At 45.2% G+C, this 20,669-nt stretch overlaps 1 pseudogene; it reads left to right on the top strand.

Annotated features, from left to right (window-relative positions):
* The first annotated feature begins 19,998 nt into the window (after positions 1-19,998).
* Positions 19,999-20,112, top strand: LOC136656365 (5S ribosomal RNA; annotated as a pseudogene).
* The last annotated feature ends 557 nt before the right edge of the window (positions 20,113-20,669 follow it).

Genomic DNA, 20,669 nt, shown 5'->3' on the forward strand with positions numbered 1-20,669 from the left:
CAGGGAGACAAATCACATGGGCACTTGAGCTCCCTATCAAAATAGGGCTTTTTTTTCCACAACTACTTTCAAAACTTTTAATATTTTAATAAATATCCCTTCTTAAGGTCCCAAAGGTTGGTTTATCCTGGAGATGGAAATGAATGATGCGTTCAAGATGGAGCTGCCATTTTGCATCCTGGATGCTTGCTGTATGCACTCCTCAAATCCTGCTTGACAAGATTTGAGGAAGATTGCCAAGATGAAGTCAGGCACAGTTAAAGGGAAGGAGACAACAACCTGGATAGAGGTGAGGCAGTTGCATAGCTGGAGGGCAGGGGGTACATTGCCCCAGGTACCACACCTTGAAGGCTGCCAACCCAAATCCCCAACAGCAGATCTTGAGGCACCCAGGAGGAGCATTGAGGTGCAAAGAGGCCATGTGTGACCTTCCCATGCCTCAGAACACCTCAGAAGTCATCCTGGAGGCCTTAGAAAGGCACTTCCGGTTTTTGTGAAAACCAGAAGTGCCTTTCTAAGACATCTCGGAGGCCTTCTGAGGTGAGGGGAGACTACCTAAGAAGGCCTGCTCCAGGTGAGGGTGTTCAGGGTATCTGACCCCCGGGGGGCTGAAAAATTTTGTGCCCCCCAAGTGCCAGATCGTTTAGCTATGCCACTGAGGTGAGGAAATGAGTGGACTGAGCTACTATTGCTTTGTCTTCTACTTCAGTTGAAGATTTAAAGGCTCATGCTTGGGTTTCAAGGCAACAAACCAAAAATCTGTGTTCTTCAAATATTTGTATGGGGTTGCTCCTTACTAGTTTCTGAGCGGATCAGAACTTTACAGATTCCTATTCCAAATGCTGTCATGACCAGCTCCGTCGCAGTGAATGTGTGCACACAAAGAGGATTTGATTTGTGTGATGAAGTGGAGCTATTTGTACGACTGAGTACAGTGATGGCTAACCCCTAATGATGGCAAGATAATTGGCAATAGTAGCATACTTTGATTATCCACATAACACATATTGGCTAATTTAATCTTGGATAAAGAAACAGTATTTCTTTTACCATCATTTCATTATTATCCTTTTTTCAAAAACAGAAATGAGATGATGGGTATTTAAGGCTTCATACCACCCTGGTGACATCCCTTGGATATTTATGAAACGTGCATTTTAACTTCAGAAGCTGTCATATCACCCAGGTTTATACAAAGTCGCACCTTCCAAATGATGTCAGGAGAACTCCCAAGCAGTACAAACGATGGGAGATAAACAAATCATTCATCCCAGATCCCTTTGATCTGTTCCTGCTCACACCTTTGGGTGGATTGTCATGTAATGACAAAATCAAGAATGTAATAACTTAATTAAATGTGAAATGCTCAGGAGCTCAGTTTGGGAGAGGCTGGTCAGTCATAGAGGGTGGAATTATCAGCTGTTTTCTTCATTACTGAAAGTTAGCTTCATCCTTCTCTTATATTTCTCCACTTTTCTCTACAGAACCAATAGTCCCCCCTCCCGTTTTATCTTTGTGGCCACAGGCCAACAACATAGGGCAGTCAGCAGACATAGTATATGGCTGGATCTTCCAGAGATTTTTTTTTTTTCCATTAAAAGCAATTGTGGGGCATATTGTGACTTTCTAAGATTGTCTAGCTCCCATGTCCCTGATCCTGCAAAAGCCTCTCACTCTACCAGTAAGTCAGGACTGCAGTCCTAAACAAATCTGGAAGTGCAGTTGCAATCAAATGGATTCCTTGGAGTCAACATAGCTGGAATTGCTAATATGAGTACCCTACTGTGCAGAAGAAAGAAGATCTGTCTGTTGCTATCCATTCTTTGGGTACATCTCATTTGGACTCCTCCCTGCCCCTCCCCTTGAAATTGTCTGCAAACTGCAACAGGTGCCAATGGAGTGGTCAAGGCGCTTGCTGGTCAGAGCACATTACACCTGTGTTCTGTGGAATGAAATGACTTTTAGTTTGTTTCCAGGCATCATTCAAGGTGCTGGTTATTACCCCACATGGCTTGGCACCTAGGCACCTGAAGGACCATCTCCTCTCACATCAATCTGCCTATACCATTAGAGGTCCTGCTTTGTAGCCACCACCAACCTGACTGATGAGGACTCAGGACATGGCCTTCTTGATGGTGGCTCCGTTTCTTGATCTCCTTCTTGTATGTGGCCCAGCTGACCCCTACACTGCCTGCTTTACAGTTCAGACTTTTGTATTTTAGTTAGCTTACCTTTGATTTCTCTGGGTTTTATTGCTCTGTATCTGTATCCCCTGGGGGCTGGGGATAAGAATAGGCCCTCAGTTTGGCTGTACTTGTCATAAGAGGCGACTAAACAGCCACCGGGTAGATGGGACTCGTCAGCCTGGGAAGGTAGCTCATCTGAGAGAAGGAAAACTCTGATCCCAAACCTCCACTGCCTTGTGGCTACATCCAGTTACGGAAAAGGCTTCAGGAGTCAACCTCGAGGCAAAATCCGGAGCCTGAGTCCCTGAGGCAGTTCATAGCTGAACACAGTCACGTTCTGGCAACTCCTGCGACGTCGCTGGAACCAACCGTATTGGCTTCTGCCTTTCTATTGGACCATTTCAGCGATGTGGAGAGGGGGGATTTGCTGCATGGGTAACAGCCTATCCTCCATACCTACTTTACCCAGGCTTCGTGCACTGGAGAGGACACTCTGTTCCAGAGCCACCATTCAGAGCGTGACACCATGGTCTTCCAAGACTGAAGGATGCCAACAACATATTGCCTCTGTACTTGTTTCTTCTGTGTGTTTGCTTCTGGTTTTTTTTTTTTGTTTTTTTTAATAATTTGCTTTGATTGTTGTTTTGAAATTAACTTTTAATATTGTTTCTGAAATTATTGTAAATCTTCCTAGTAGACCCATTAATGGGACCAGGAGGTGACCTAGAAATAATATAACTTCATTCCCACTGATTCAAATGCCAAAAAAATGGTTTGTTCTTTTGGCTAAAGATATAGTTGGAATAATACTTCCCAGTATGTTAGGAGCAATTTCACAAAATCTCAGCAACAACAGCCTGTGAAATTATAGGCTATACCAGTGATTTTTCAACCAGTGTGCTGTGGCATGTTGGTGTGTTGAGAATGGTCCACAGGCGTGCCACAGGAGTTGGGGGGAGGGTCATTTGTTAGTAGATCTGTTGGAGGATGTGAGCCCCCTACCCGCAGTGCAGTGTGCCTTGTCAGGGCCCAATCCTGTCCAACTTTCCAGCTCCAGTGCAGTCGCAATGCAGCCCTGAGGTAAGGGAACAAATGCTCCCATACATTGGCCTATGTGACTGTTCCTCCACCACAGGATGGAGCACACACCCCATTGATATAGCTGCACCAGTCCTGGAAAATTGGAAAGGATTGGGCTCTCAATTGTCAAAAAACTGATGGTGTGTCTTGACAGTTTTAGTGCCTTGTCAGTGTGCCATGAGATGAAGAAAGCTGAAAATTGCTGGTCTATGCACCAACATCCATGGCCCACTTCCAAATTTCACTATTGGAGACCTTCAGGAAGAAGCGAACTCATGAACAATTATGACAACTCTAGCAATTTAGGCTGCAATCCTAACCACACTTTCCTGAGAGTAAGCCCCATTGAACAAAATAGGACTTACTTCTGAGTAGACCTGGTTAGGATTGTGCCCTCATACAAATAACGTTTTAGCACGGCATGCCCCAAAGACAAATAGAGACCCAATACGGGCACTGATTTTCTAAGATCAGAAGGTGGGAAATGGGAATAGTGGGAATCTGGTGACTGTCTAGCTCCTTCCAGGTTTGGAGGCAACATGCGTTTGAATTCTAATTGCTGGGGAGCAGTGGTAGAATAAGGAGAGTGTCTTGCAGGGATGTGTGGCGGGTGAGGAGGTATGTGAGAAAGAGCCTCCCCGCCATAGTCCTTCAAAAAGTGCCACCGCTGCCATGTGAGGTGTGCAAGCACTCACAACCCATGCGCTATGCTATGTATGTGGGTTGTGAGTGCTTGCATACCTCAGACAGCGGTGGCGGTGCTTTTCGAAGGACTGTGGTAGGGAGGATCTGCCTCACCTGCCTCCCCACTCACCACACATCCCTGGTGTCTTGATGTCCTACTGGTGGGTTTCCCAGTGTATCTGGTTGACCACTATGGGAAGTGGGGTGCTGGTCTAGAGAGGCCTTTGATCTGATCCATCAGCAGTAGTATAGCTACAAGGGGGCATCATCACAGTACTGCAGGTGCTGCAATGCACCATGTAAGTGGCCCCACCTACTCGCCATCAGAGCCAGTGTGGGAGAATGACTCCAGAATGGCTGTGACACCAAGTGGGATGGGCTGCTGACATGGGGAATTGCAGCATCTGCAGTACTTACCATGACACCCCCCCCTAGGTATGCTAGTCTAGCAGGGCTCTTCTCATGGGCACATGAGTGCAGGATGCAGGAAACTGTGGGTCTGAAACTGACTTACAATCCCTATTGCACCACATTTCTAGACTGTAACCGCTGTAAGCAAAGCACCTTCTTCTAACAGGAGAGCACTTCATCCAGAGATCATGGTCAGTACAGAAGAACTGAGAATAGCGACTCACATCTGCCTTGTTTTGTAACCTTTCATTGATTTACTTGGACTTGCAGGAACTTAAAGCCAAAGCAGCCTAATTGTTCTTTGTTCACAAACGCCAGGCAGAGAAACTGCTGGGGCAGGATGAGTCTGGATGTCATCCTAGAAATAAGAGAGGGATGGAGGGCGAGCCTATAAAAATAAAAAAGTCATATAGCTTCCCTATTAAGTCCGGCAAAAGCCTTTCCTTGAAAGAGGCTGCCAGCTGAAATTCATTGGACTAAATTACCAGTTGCGGGGTTGTAATATGAAATCTATTTGAGGCAAGGCAGAAGAGGGCAGAGGTCAAGAGACTCATTTTGTTGAGGCCATATTTACTGAGGGCTTTGAATGACAAGGTGGGGGGGGGAAAGAAAGCAATTCAACCTATTATACCTACAGGCTGCTTTTGAAAGGAGGGACGCTGTTCTCTATAGCAGTGATTCTCACACATTTACCACCGGGACCCACTTTTTAGAATGAGAATCCTGTTGGGACCCACCAGAAGTGATATCATGACATCATCAAGCAGGAAATTTTTTAGCAATCCCAGGCTGTAGTCCTACCCACACTTACCCAGGAGTAAGTCCCATTGTCTAACATAGTTTAAAAAAAATATAAATCGTGGATTGTTAAAAGTACAGGTCTGTAACATTTCCCCAAATGCAGTCACATCCCATGGTAGCATCAAGTCACATCCCATGGTAGCATCAAGTCATCAATATTAAAAATAAAATATTGAAATGAATGGAGACCCACCTGAAATTGGCTCACAACCCACCCAGTGAGTCCTGACCCACAGTTTGAGAAACACTGCTCTGTGGAGTTGCCTGTTCAAAATATGATGTAGTAGGAATGCTGTGAGGCTCGAGTTTTAAGGCTGCATTGGCAGAGTTCCTGGGAGTAATGATGCTCTTAAGTACCAGATATTAAATTTAAGCAAGGCATCCCTAGAAGCTCTGGCTGTCAGGCCACCACACCACCCACCATGTGCTTTGATCATAAAGAATTAGATGACATTACTCTCCCATGCAGTCTGGGGGAATTTCCATGGGACTCTTATCCTCTCTGATAACCACATCCTTGTGTTCCCACTAGGTGGTGGTAGGGCCAGCTGTAGTGGCTGCATCAACCCGTTGAACTTCAACGCCTAAGATCTGCCCTCAGAAAACTACACCACTATTTACGCTGACAGTTGGTTCATTTAGAAAAGGAAACACATTCCTTGAAGTCAAGGGGACAGCATAACTTGGATTGGCATTTTGTTTCCTTCAGTGTGTAGCCAATTTTTAATGTGGTATTTGGTATAAAATATTTACTTCATAAAAGTCCTATTCATAGTGGAACCATAAACAGCTCATCAAGAGGATCCAGTATCCAGAAACGGACTTGATTTTGCAACAAGGTCACATAGCCTTGAAAGCCGAAAACCTGCTTTCAAATCTTGAGGAAAAACTTGGGCTTCCCAGCAGAGTTACTGAAGAAGAAAATCAAGAAAGGAAAAGTTAACTTTGTGAGTGGGATTCAAAGAGGTACCTAAAACCCGCCCAAGTGGGATTTCTGCCTTTAAAAAAATTGCAAAATTATATTTTACTACACACACTATTTATTTAAACCTTTCTAACCCACCTTTCTTCCTTTGGAGAACTCAAGGTGGTGGTGGTGGGGGGGTGCAGGCTGTACCAGGTGACACGTGCGGGGGTGTAACATCACTACGGGCCAAAATTTTTAAAATCTTGGTATTTTTGAATAATACCATTATGGTATATATCAGTCAATGCGTAATTTAATGCAGAATGCAATGAAATAAACCGCGTTGAAATATCTCTATTCTATCAAAATTTATAGCCAAAAAATCAGTGGGGGTAGGGTGACAGTACATAACGATGCCCACCACCCAGGTCATTGTCCTGTCTGCTGCATGGGAGGAGGTCCATCATAGTGATGACATGCTGGCCTCCCACACTGGGTGACACAAATCCTAGAGACACCATTGCAAGGCGGCTCACCATATATCGTTACTAGTAAAAAAAAATACAAAAAAGCAACAGAGCCATTAAATAAAAACCATAATGAGGAATAAACAAATTCCGAAAGAAAAGTATCTTTAAGAGAGCAAACGTCAAACCTCCAATGGAAAACTGACAGGGAGGGAGATAGCTGCACAGCACAAGGCAGAGAAGTTCACATTTTGGGGGCTGCCACTGAGAAGGTCCTGTCATGTACCACCATTTGACTCTCAGAGAGTGGTGGGATGCACAAGAGACTCTCCCCCTCTGTTTTTAATGAATATATCCAATCCTATCATTGAGATATACCCATGTATCTCCACATACTCTGAAGCAGGGGTGCCCAAACATTTTGGCAGGAGGGCCACATCATCTCTCTGACACTGTGTCGGGGGCCAGGGAAAAAATGAATTAATTTACATTTAAAATTTGAATAGATTTACATAAACGAATGTATTAGAGATGGAACTTATATGAATGAATGAAGGTCTTGCAATAGCTCATGGCCTATAAAAGGCCTTGCACAAAGCAAGGCTAGCCTTTCCTTTGCTGCCACTGCTGCATCACAGATGTGAACCAGCAAGTAGTGGAGGGAGTCTTCTTCCCATAGCTCAGATGAGAGGTCTGAGAGGTCTGAGAGGTCGAACAGTCATCCTCATGCTGAGAGCAGCTGCATTGGGCCAGCATGGGCTCCAGCAGGTCTCCAGAGGGCCAGAGGCACATTGGAGACTGGGAGCTCCTCGAGGGCTGAATTGGCAGCCCCCGAGGGCCACAAGTGGCCCCCAGTCCAGGGTTTGGGCACCCCTGCTCTGGAGCAATGACAGCCCTACCATTGTAGAAGCCTGCTCATTGACAGATGCCAGCGCAGTGTTGAAATATGTTGTGCTGATGAAGCTTAGATGTCACTCAGACACCAGTGTAACTCCAATTAAGGGGAAGCCAAAACAGGGAGGAGAAGGGCATAATGTTGGAGGGGAGTAGGACGAGGAATCATCAACATACACCATATCCTAACTCCTCTTTAGACAACAGGTGTGCCCCAATGTCAGAAGAATGCTATAGCAATGACAGAGATGGCATAGGTAGGAGTAATCCCATAAGGAACATGAGGAAGGGAAGGGAAAAACAGTAGAAAATTGTACTTCCTTCCACCCCTGCCCTGCCTACTCCCCTACCATGCAGCATAGGATATAGACTGCAGTTTGCAGCCAATTACGTTGCACCCACACCAGTACTCAAAACCCTGCCAGGGAAGCCTACAGCACAGATTATTAGACATGTGTCACCAGGCTATACTTCTTCGGTGTCGAAACACTGCTGCTTATTGGTGAATGAAGCCTGTGCAGCAGGTAATTTATTCCTTGAGAGAAAGCAATTTGAGTCCTCAGTCAGGAGTAAAGCGTCACTAAGAAGCATATTTGTGAATCTGCCAATTTGAAATAATTTTCGTGCTGCATTAAGTTATTTTGCTGTGTCAAGTTATCACGTGGGACTTGATACTTCAGCAATGTGCAAGAGGTGCTCCAGTGAAATGAGTATATTTCTGGTCATTGTTTGACCAAACTATGCGAGTTTTTGTTATCGGCAGGCAGGAATAGCAAAGCAAGACCTTTATTAGAACCAAGCAGTGTTCAGTACAGTAGCGGACCTGCCATGAACTAAATGGGGCAAATGCCCAGGGCATGGAGTCCCATGGCCCTCTAGGACCACACAGAAGCCTCTCTGAAGCTCCCAACATGGTCAGAAACTGCTTACAGTTTAAGATGTTGGAGAAGCCTCAGAAGGCTGATGTGTCCTGGAGTTGCGCGAGGAATGGTGGAATCTCGCTCAGGGGCTTGGTGGCATCTCACAGTGGAGTGCCATCTAGACCTTTGCCCCAGGCAGGGGGCTGGGGAAGTCCACCACTGGTTCGTTATACAGGATAGATGGCTGTTGCATTATGCCGAATGCATCTTTTCACTGAATGCTTTAAAAACCATTAAAGGGGAAAAAAAGATATTTCTGGGACACAGTGTAGTGTATCTTTCACCTTGTCTGCAGTATGTTTCAGTGTTTAAACGGTAATGGAGGATTGTCTCCACTATGTGTATGTACGTATATATTTAAATATGTATTACATTCATTTTGGGAGTACGTGCGAGTAAACATTGTTCTGAGTAAGCGTGGCATAGGATTGTAATTTTAATCTGGTTAATTAGTCAGTTCTTCTGCTCAGACCAGAACTGGAAACATTTTTTGCAGGGCCCCAGGTTCACAGCCAAGGTCTGTAGAATCTTAGAGATATTAGTCCAATTTATTAGACTTTATATAACTGTGCAAGAATGGAAAGCAATCAAAACACGCACTTAAAAAGTGCATGCGAGTTAATGGACCAAATGGATCAAAGCCCGTTTTAATTATAAAATTGCATACATGTAAGCCTATGAGTAAACAAACAAAATGTGTAGATTACCTTTGAAAAGTAAATAGTTGCAAAACTCCTTCTTTTAGTGACTGGGAAATGATTGCTTAAAAATACTGATTTCATTTTTTTATTTTTGCTCTAGCGTGGCACCCCCCTAGGCGCAGGGCCCAATTGGGAGTAATTGGCCCACTTTACTTAAAGCCAGCCCTGGTTCAGAGCTACAACAGTATTATCAGCATCTCATTGAAACCACAAGTCTCAGAAATTTTTTTTTTGTGGGGGAGGGGGCTGTTGGGAGCAGACCTTATGAGCAGACCTAAAACTGATATGAGTGTTCAGTAGGGCCATCCCAGTAGATTAGGGAACTCATAAGAACATAAGAACATAAGAACAGCCCCACTGGATCAGGCCATAGGCCCATTTAGTCCAGCTTCCTGTATCTCACAGCGGCCCACCAAATGCCCCAGGGAGCACACCAGATAACAAGAGACCTGCAAGGCTTCCTGGGAATTGTAGTTAAGAACAGCCCCACTGGATCAGGCCATAGGCCCATCTAGTCCAGCTTCCTGTATCTCACAGCGGCCCACCAAATGCCCCAGGGAGCACACCAGATAACAAGAGACCTCATCCTGGTGCCCTCCCTTGCACCTGGCATTCTGACATAACCCATTCCTAAAATCAGGAGGTTGCGCATACACATCATGGCTTGTACCCCATAATGGATTTTTCCTCCAGAAACTTGTCCAATCCCCTTTTAAAGGCGTCTAGGCTAGACGCCATCACCACATCCTGTGGCAAGGAGTTCCACAGACCGACCACACGCTGAGTAAAGAAATATTTTCTTTTGTCTGTCCTAACCCGCCCAACACTCAATTTGAGTGGATGTCCCCTGGTTCTGGTATTATGTGAGAGTGTAAAGAGCATCTCCCTATCCACTCTGTCCATCCCCTGCATAATTTTGTATGTCTCAATCATGTCTTTAAACTTCTCTAAACTCTGTCTTCTGCTAAGATTCTATGTTATAAAAACTGTAATGAGAGGGAGGCAGAAGCTGCCTACTTCCATAATCATTCACTTTCATCTGAAAAAGAGATCCAGGTTCCAGTCAATCATTTTAGTTATGGATACGAAAGCTGAACCGTAGCTTGGGTTGTTAGAATGCAACATGTAAGTTCCCCATTGGCTCTTCAGTGTACTGCTGATGGAAGAGATGAGGCAGTCGTGTCTTCTTCAGCTGCTACCTACTCTTATTCCCTGCCACCTCCAGCCTGTCCTCTGTAACAAGGAGAATTCCAGGTATCATACACTGCAGGTGGTAGACAGGATGATAAGACTGAAGATTGGAGATGCCATGAGAAGCAAAGGGGGGATAGAATTTGTGATATTTGGTATTTTTGAAATTCTTCACTGGATTGATTAATTTAGAGAAATTATATCCTGCCTTTCCCTTGCCAAAGCAAATGTCCAAAGTGGCTTACAAATGTTAACATAATACAGTACAACAACAAAACCACAAAACTCTCAGGCCAGTGGGAGCTGGTGTTCCAGGCTCCCTCTGGCCTGGCACCTCTCATTCTTTATTTCTCCTTTTGTATTGAATCCTTTGTGAATTGCTGAATATGTTGATGATATTTTTGCTGTGTCATTATCTTTACTGTTGAATTGCTTGTTGTTCTCTTACTATGTGTTGTGAGCTGCTCTGCACACCATTCTGTGGAAAGGAAAGTCAGCACAGAAATGGATGGATGGATTTGATTAATTGATCTGACTGAACTCCAGGTTGCGGCTGGACAACCTACTCCTAGGATTTCACTGTTTTTCCCTTTGTTTTGTTTTTCCTGTTTTGGCTGAGTCATTTCAGCTAACTTTATTAGATAAGTGCACACACAAATCAAGCCAAGGAAATGTACTGGCACGGGGAGTGTAGATTTTCCTGCCAGCTGTTTTGATATCCTTGAAGTTGGAAGGCAATGAATACATAGCCCACAGGTGAATAGCTGCCTCCATGCGCTCAAAAGGTAGGTGAGAAATGGTGAGGAAAGAATGAACAGTGTCTTTGTTAAACCGATGTCAAGGATGAAAGAGGTATTTGGCAAAAGTGTCTTCTGATGTGTGCTTTCTTTAAGGGAAGAATACAATAGGCTTCAGTTTACTGCCTCAGAGCAGCGACATTGCTCCGGTAGTCCTCCTGTCCTAATTCAATCTTCAAGGATGATCTTATTTGCAAGTGGATTATACTCCTTGTAAATAGAATAGAGTGTTTCCTGTTTCCTGCTCGCATCTAATCTGGTGGTTTTCGCAGCATCCTCAGCTCCTAATTTGAAGAGCAACGGGCGGAGAATTGTATTGAAGAATGATAGAATTGTAAAGGTCGTGCAAAGGTCTTAAAGTCCTTCTTTAAGGGCAAAATATTCTGTTCCCAAAGGTAGTGGCTACCTGCACAGCCAGGATGACCAGATACAATGCAGGATAGAGTGCCTGTACCTTTAAACCACTGTATAGAAGAGAGAATTTTGGCAGGTGCAACTCAACCTGGAAAGGTTTAAAAAGCTGTACCTGCCAAAATTCCTTCTTCTGCAGTGGTTAAAGGTACAGGCACTCTGTCCTGCATTATATCTGGTCATCCTGTGCACAGCCCCTGCTTTAAAACTAGAAGATGATGATCTAAGGTTTTATTTTGTAACTAATGCCAATAAATTACAAGTTTACATTTAGAGATTCCAGGTTTTGTTGTTAAAAATCTGGATGTTCTGTATAACTTCTGCACTTCCTGTTTCAGGAGGAGGCAACTAATTTCTTTAGATTTGGAGAGGGGGCTCTGAAGTTGGTAAGATCTGTAATGATGGGGAATAGTAAATTGGATGCAAGAACTCCATAGGTCTGGACACTTTTGTTGCATAACTATGCAAAGGGGGTGTGGTAGAAGGATTCCTCTCTTGATTATGTCCAGCTATAGTTTACATATTTGGCACTAATGTTATTTTTTTGTGTAAAGCCTCTCCCCCCCCCAAATAAAATTTGTTATCTTGAAAAAAGAAAAAAGAAAAACTTCTAAAAGAAGTTCCACAACTGTCCAGCTGACAAAGGATTCTCCTATGTTTCAATCAAAACCGTCATGTTTTTAAACTTCCTTGGTGGCTTTTTCTGTCTGCCCTCTGTAACTTTTCCATCAACAACTCTCATATACTTTAAGGCTGTCAGCATCTTGATTTATTGATATAAGTTTTTGTACCCTACCATTTGGCTCCACAAAAAGAACCCTACACTGAAATCAGTGTAATACAGTAATAAAGCCACAAGTAAACAACCCAATTCTAACTCCCCCACCCACCCAATTTGATGCAGCTGTGCCACAGGAGCACACACTGCATCCTTCAAGAGGACAATCCCCCAGGTCTCATCTGGGTAAGGGAACATTTGGTACCTTACCCAGGGGTAAACCTCTGCTACCCAAATGGATCTACTCAGACCTGTACTAGTTACTAGCTGGCATAAGTTAGAGTGATCTTGGGAAGGTGGATTGACGCTAAGAAGCCCTTCCTGCCCATGTCTCTGTCCTGTTCCTCCCCTTCCCTGTGTGGTTCTGCCCACCCAAGCCCTTATTTACTAGCACCAAGGTTATTCCTAGAGAGCAGGAATAGGTGGACACTGGGGTGGGGAGGGTGTGTTTGTCAAGGCCAGGAAGAAGGCACTATTGGCGGCAGCAGTGCTAGTGATATTCTGCCTTTCTGACCTCGATCTATCTTCCTGGGTCCACTCAGACTTGCACCAGCAAAAGAGCTGGGACAGGTCCGAATAGACACATCATGGCAGTGGAGGCTTACCCCCGAGCAAAGGAAAAAAAATGTTCCCTGGAGGGGGACCTCCAGGACTGCCTCCTGCAGGATGCAATGTGTGTTGCACTCAACTAAAATTGAATGTTGCGAGAATTAGAACAGACAAAGGAAAATATTTCTTTACTCAGCGTGTGATTGGTCTGTGGAACTCCTTGCCACAGGATGTGGTGATGGCGTCTAGCCTGGACGCCTTTAAAAGGGGATTGGACAAGTTTCTGGAGGAAAAATCCATTACGGGCTACAAGCCATGATGTGTATGTGCAACCTCCTGATTTTAGAAATGGGTTATGTCAGAATGCCAGATGCAAGGGAGGGCACCAGGATGAGGTCTCTTGTTATCTGGTATGCTCCCTGGGGCATTTGGTGGGCCGCTGTGAGATACAGGAAGCTGGACTAGATGGGCCTATGGCCTGATCCAGTGGGGCTGTTCTTATGTTCTTATGTGTTTGGGTGGCATAACTGTATCAACAGGGGAGGGATTTCTATAGGACTGGGCTGTAGGAGTTCCAGTTCTGCCAAAGCCAGTGCCAGCTACCCCAGGGACTTGGTGAGGCACCTTCCCCCTTCCCTGTGAAAGGGTGCTTTCACAGCATGTCAAAGTGCCCACCAGGAAGTCTCTCAGAAGGCAAGCCCAGCATTTGTCACAACGTACCTTGTTGCTATCTCAGCAACTGGAGGATGCTACTGCATCACCTTTATCCAGGCCCAGCCAAATCTTTCATGCTCTGCTTTTGTTTGAACGCACACTTATTAGCTCCGTGAAAAGCAGGAGAGCTGCTTTGATTAACTGTGTGAAGTAACTGGGACGGCTGCAACTGACAGTCGCAGATAACACTCAAGGTATGTGTTTAAAAATTCAGATTGCAATCATAACAATTGCTGGATTCCACTTTTGAGGCTATTTGAAGTCTTCATTTGTCCTTGAGAAGGGAAAACTTGGTAAGAACTGCAAGGAAAGCACAAACTCTCAAATTGGTGGCTTTTGGATTTTTTTTAAACTTGCAGGGCAGTCCTAACTTGTGCTGGAACAGGCAGGCCAGTGGGCCTGTGCTGTAACCTGTGCAGGTTTCAGGCAGCCAGAGGCTCTCCCCGAGGCAAGGGGGAACTTTCCCCCTTAGCTTGGGGAGAGCCACTGCAGCCCAAATGGGGCTACTCGGATCTGCGCCACCTCCAGAGATAGCACAAATCCGAGCAGCCCAGGGCCAGCCCAGGCTGCCTGGGAATGGGGTTAGGATCCGGCATAACAGTTGGATCCTGGCCCCGCCTCTTGCTCCCTGCCCGCCCACCACCCGCTCTTCCCCCAGCCAGAAATGCCTCTTCCTTGCACCCCCCCCCCCGACCCCTGCATCAGCTGAACTCAGCCAACGCAACACACCCATTCCCACACTGGCATGGGAAGGCCAGCACACATCCATGCTTTACGGCACTTTTGTGACGATAGGCCAGAGCAAGGGACTTGTGCCGACCTATCCAGTTCTCAGGATTGCAGCCTAAGTCCCTCCTCAGGATTGCACCCTTAGGGCACAAGCCTAAGCAGGTCTACTCAGGTCCTATTGTGTTCAATGGGACTTACTCCCAGGAAAGTGAGGTTAGGATTGCAGCCTATATCTCTTTGAAGAAATCAAGCACATTAACACGCTTGACTTAAAATTATCTTTTCCCGGCTTAATAATATAAAGTGAGGTCAGGTTACAAAATGCTCAGACAGTAAAATATCATTAGGAAGCAAAATTTGAATATGATCAATCGCATCACATCTTCTATATAGGTCACAAAGCCTGTCTTGAGTTTTTAAAACCTTTCTACCTTTTAAAGCAACTGCTCATACTTGACTCAAGTGACTTTCTCTGGCAAGATGAACCCATTGAAACAGTAAGTATCCCAGGGAAACAATAAGGGTCCTGGAATTTGGAATGAGAATTTGAAAAGAGCCCACTTTCCAAGTGTCTGATCATTTGAGGAAGAAGAGGGAACAAGGGATACAGGAGATTTGAGGGGGAAAGAGTAAGAAAAGTGAAAAGTTGTTGAAAGGTTTTGTGTTTAAGCTAGTGGTCTCCAAAGTCCTCCTTAGGAGGAGGAAACCACCTAAGTGCTCGTGAGGGCAGGGGGATTGCAGTAACGCAATACCCAGGACCGCGCTGCTTACCTGAAGCTAGCGATGGGATCCGGGGGGGGGGCGGGGAACCACACAGACACCTCCGCAGGGCTCGCCAAGCCTGGAAAATAAAGTAATGATCATAAGGCACTTCTGGTTTCCAATCGCAAAACTGAAAGTGACTACCAATCGCAATTTGCTTTATTTTCTAGGCTTGGGGAGCCCTGCGGAGGTATCCGCAGGGCTCCCTGCACTCCATCTCCGACTTCAGGTAAGCCAGAAACCCCCCTTTACCCCCAGTAGCAGTGTGCAATCCCCCTGCCCCTACTTAATGAGCCAGACCTAAGTGATTCCCCGGCTGGTGGGTTGTGACCCAGCAGATTGGGAACCAATGGTAAAGAGGGAAAACCAGCAAAAGTTAGGCTTGCAACAAAAACTGACTTGAACTGGAACCTGGGCCCAGGAGGAGGCTGTGAGCTCTTTGCCCAAAAACAGTTCCTATCAGGAAATCTTCTCTCCTTACCTTCAGTCCCATATTACACCTTCCCAACAATTTTAACAAAATAAAAATCCTCTAACCAATCAGTGACACCAATACCAAACACCTCCCAGTGCCTATGAACATAATTTGCAAAATCTGATTCCAGCAGGAGGTATTCAGCTTAAGTGAGTTTTTGAGGTTCTCTAGTTTTCTCAAAAAATGCAGATACTGAGAGTGTCTTGATTTCTGTGTTGAGTTCTCTATTCCGAGGGTCCTCTTTAGATAGTCATATTACATTATTAAAGTTTAGATCAAAACTTTAGATATAGGCTGATGGGTTCTGAGCTGTCTGTGACAGATCAGGAGAGAGATCTTGGGGTGGTGGTGGACAGGTCGATGAAAGTGTCGACCCAATGTGCGGCGGCAGTGAAGAAGGCCAATTCTATGCTTGGGATCATTAGGAAGGGTATTGAGAACAAAACGGCTAGTATTATAATGCCGTTGTACAAATCGATGGTAAGGCCACACCTGGAGTATTGTGTCCAGTTCTGGTCGCCGCATCTCAAAAAAGACATAGTGGAAATGGAAAAGGTGCAAAAGAGAGCGACTAAGATGATTACTGGGCTGGGGCACCTTCCTTATGAGGAAAGGCTACGGCGTTTGGGCCTCTTCAGCCTAGAAAAGAGACGCCTGAGGGGGGACATGATTGAGACATACAAAATTATGCAGGGGATGGACAGAGTGGATAGAGAGATGCTCTTTACACTCTCACATAACACCAGAACCAGGGGACATCCACTAAAATTGAGTGTTGGGAGAGTTAGAACAGACAAGAGAAAATATTTCTTTACTCAGCGTGTGGTCGGTCTGTGGAACTCCTTGCCACAGGATGTGGTGCTGGCGTCTAGCCTGGATGCCTTTAAAAGGGGATTGGACAAGTTTCTGGAGGAAAAATCCATTACGGGCTACAAGCCATGATGTGTATGCACAACCTCCTGATTTTAGATAATGGGTTATGTCAAAATGCCAGATGCAAGGGAGGGCACCAGGATGAGGTCTCTTGTTATCTGGTGTGCTCCCTGGAGCATTTGGTGGGCCGCTGTGAGATACAGGAAGCTGGACTAGATGGGCCTATGGCCTGATTCAGTGGGGCTGTTCTTATGTTCTTATGTTCTCTTTTCTGCTGAATCACTTTCCAGGCGTGTCTGTAACATCCCACGATGTTATCTGTAATTCCCCACCTCCTCCCCATCCTGTTCTACCCCTTGCCTGTCCCCCTTCCACCCCCATGCTGACATACTGGTGCTGGGACTCTTTTGGGGACTGCTTGTACACAGCTGTGGCTGCTTGCCACTTGTAGTAGTGGCCCAGCTGCACTCTGTGGGACTGAGAGGCACACTGGGATCTAATTCACTTGGTGGGATCACATTTCAAGAGGTTTCATCGCCCAGCTGGAAAGGTATTGACCATTGACCCACTAACATTGATGCACCAACTTTCAGTTCCTTTAAATATATGACAGTTGAGGGATTCATGATTGTTATTAGCACACGAAATGAGTATTGATAGCTTATTATTCGGTTTTTCAAAAATGGTTCACAAGTTTTTACAAGAACAGGGTGGTGCTGGCACACATCATATCCAAACCCCGTCCCTAGGCTGATCCGCCTATCGGGATCAAGATGGGCTTGCACCATCAATATTGCTGATGCAGGTCCAAGTTGACCCATTGTGGCTGCTGGACAAATGTCCCCTTACTCCGAGGAAACTTCCAGCAGCCAAAAATTCCCCATGGAATGCAATGTAGCCTGTACTGGTACTGCTTATTTAGGGATTTAGGTAGGCTGCCTGTCTCATTAGTGACGGAATGGAAGATTACCTGGGATGCATATGAATGCCACCCTGAGCTCCTTAGAAGAAAGCTAATAAACATAGGACCAATCAAACTCGCTAATTATAGGCCCAATTAAACTCATTGTGTAAGTTGCCCCTTCCCTCCCCCTTGGGACCATTCCAAGAAGAGTAAGCAATATGGAGGCATCTTCTCCGCATTGCTTTTGCCCCTGGACAGGCCCTGAGAGCGAGGGGGAGGGTCAACTTACAGCGAGTTTTGGAGCTGTGCAGTAGTTACAGCCCCGCCCCCACTCTAGCTTCACTACCGCATAGGACAACCTTATGCCTTATATCAGACAACCAATTGACCTTGAGGCCTTCTGCACGCAAAACATGTGCTCTGAAAAGGAGCCGGCCTCTCCCCAGGCGAGATATAGCTGTAACAAATAAAATAGATAGTTAGCATCAGGATCTTAATCCTTGGGGAGCGGCCACCGCCTTTCAATCAACTTTGCCCACCCCGACCCCTCTGTGGGGCAAATATATACTCTCTTTTCGATATCGAAAACACTGTGAGGATAATATGAACCAGTTTACTGTCATATAAACAGGATGTCGATGCTTCATGCAAATGTGCCTTTCCTCTGATAAACTCAGAACATTTGTTCCATGTGTATCCCCTCTGTGCCAGTCTTGTGCATTTGCCCACCCCACATTCTGCAAACAGCTGGCAACTGTATTATTTTCAGGCACAAAGAATTCTTTCCCCTCCTCTCTGATTACAGATCTTCCTTGTTCCATGAGCGACGGGCCTGTCGTGTCAGCTTTTCAGAAGATGTCACAATATCGGTAAGTTGTTCGGCAGCTGACTTTTTACAGATAAACTCTCAGGGAAGTCAGCGACATATGACCGCAACACAAAACTCGTTTCATGAAGGTGCCTGTGCTGTAATTACTCAGTGAAAAATGTGTGTTGCTTCTTTATTGATTCCCTTGAGGCTGTTGCAGCTTTCTTGTGTGTGCGTTTGGAAAGAGGTTGAAACCGAGATGTATTTTTGGACAAACCTTTAAAATGCTACCCAAAATCTTTTTTATGCTTGTATATAATTTTAGATAGATACTTTATTTACGGTCATCCGACCAGCTAGTCACAAACAACAAAACAAAATACACAGAATTAAAACCAACACCCTATATAATTTTAATGGAAATTATATGCACTTTCTGATTTTTATCACATAGAGATTATTCAGTACAGGCATGCCCCAGTATCTGTGGGGGTTCAGTTCCAGAACCCCCCATGGATACCTGAGTTCGCGGCTACCAGGGACACCCCCCGACTCTCCTCTGGAGTGTTTCCCTCGCCTCTGGAGAGTCTTCTGAGCCCTGAAGAGACTGCACATGTCCGCCTGCGGCCTCTGCGGGCCTCAGAATGTCCATTTAGGCCAAAAAAGTCACTTCCAGTTTTTTTTTTCATAAAACATAAAAGTGATGTTTTAATGCCTTTAAAAGGCATTATGAAGGCTGGGGAAGGCCCTGAGGGTTAAGTGAAACTGTGGATACGGAATCTGCGGATACAGGGGTCCCATATTTAAAATATTTTATCTTTCTATTCCATGGTACAGTACAAGGTGTATAACAAATCTATAAGATAGATGGACATCCAAGTAATTCATAAATTTAATCAGCACATTGAATTTGATTAACCAAATTAAGCAGATTGGTGGAAGAGTTATATCCATAGCTTCACTGAGACGAGGCCCATTGTTTGTGACAATCAGGAGGCTATCAATCCATAGCTCATTAACATCTGACCCACCATTTCTAATTATAATAAATCCAGTAGTTCATTAAAAATGTAGCAAGGGAAAACACCATGCATCTCCTTGCTTTTATATCAGGGGAAGGTATTCCCCATCCCACCCGATGTTACAACTGCAGCAGCAACTGTTTTATGGTTTGGAACAGGATCAGCTGGAGTCAGAAAATAAATATCTCTGGACCTAGTCCAACATGTTTGAAATCAGTGGATCAGCTGAACTAGAAACTGAGTTCTATGGATAAACCTTAGAACCAAATGAGGAGCATTACCAAAATCTATCTTATCCAGATGTTTATAGTTGCCAGAGTGTCTTTGTATTTTTCTTAACTCTTCCTATGTACCTGAACCAACAAATTCTTCACCTCTGTTGCTTTCAAACAACATAGTTCTGTGTTCTGCCAGAAAGCAAGGAATGAAAACTTGCAGTGCTTGTGTACAATACAAGACAAGAAAAGGCAGGTGGAAAGACACCAAATCTAGATCCAAGAAATGTGTTTTACGCTCCAACTTGCCAGGGGTAAGCCTCGTGTTTTAGAATACAAAGAAGCTGGCAAATCCTATTTACTTTGAACGTATTGTTTGGTTTCAACCAATCTGAATTTGTCTTGAAGAGACTTGCTTTCATGAACAAAAGCAGCTGGGTTTTGCGGGAGAAAAGTATGCATGCAAATACAAATATTGTTTTAATTGTCTGTGGATCTCGGTCACATACAGGATGTGTTGTCGGCTCAGGGCTGATTGTCCTGGCCAAACTGTCATAGCAACATATGGGTATCCTGGGCTGGATTTTTTTAAAAAAAAATTATTACATTTATTTTATATCCTCCCAGGCTGACCCAAGACCTTCCAGAACCTCAAGCAGTATGCCAAATGCATCCCCCTCTCCACTTAGCTGGTGATATGCAAGCCTCACTTTCTCCCAGTCTACTGCTGCCCTGCTCATGCCCAATCTTGTCTGATCTTGGAAGCTAAGCAGGGTCAGGCCTGGTTAGTACTTGGATGGGAGACCGCCTGGGAATACCGGGTGCTGTAGGCTTCTACCATATCTTTCGAGAGTGAAGGTTGCCAACCATCTCCCTATACTGAACACTATCTCCGGATCTTGTCTGATCTCGGAAGCTAAGCAGGGTCAGGCCTGGTTAGTACTTGGATGGGAGACCGTCTGAGAATACCAGGTGCTGTAGGCTTGTACCATAGTCTTTTGAGACTGAAGGTTGCCAACCATTGGGTTGGGAAAGGAAGAAGGGTATGGAGCAGAAGAGGGAGTCTGAAGGAGAGGAGAATGGTGGGACAGAGTGTCGTACTGTAATCCACCTTCATTCTGTCCCCATCTTCCCGCACTGTTTCCCAGCCCCATGGAATGCAGCAGTAGCCATTTTCGCGCCGCTGCAGCCATGGGCTGTGGGAAGCATTGGATTGGGCTATGAGGCAGTAGTGTAGTGAGGACAGGGAGGCTGTGGTGGGCTGCCCCACTTGCAGCACTCTGGAGATTTTCTGGGCTCCTTATGGGGCGGTGGTATGCTGCGCTCACTGCCAGAGTGTTCAAGCGGCGAGCGTAGATCATGTGCTATATTTAACAACAATAAACTTAAG

This window comes from Tiliqua scincoides, chromosome 6, assembly GCF_035046505.1.
Source record: "Tiliqua scincoides isolate rTilSci1 chromosome 6, rTilSci1.hap2, whole genome shotgun sequence".
In the NCBI taxonomy this organism is placed as follows: domain Eukaryota; kingdom Metazoa; phylum Chordata; class Lepidosauria; order Squamata; family Scincidae; genus Tiliqua; species Tiliqua scincoides.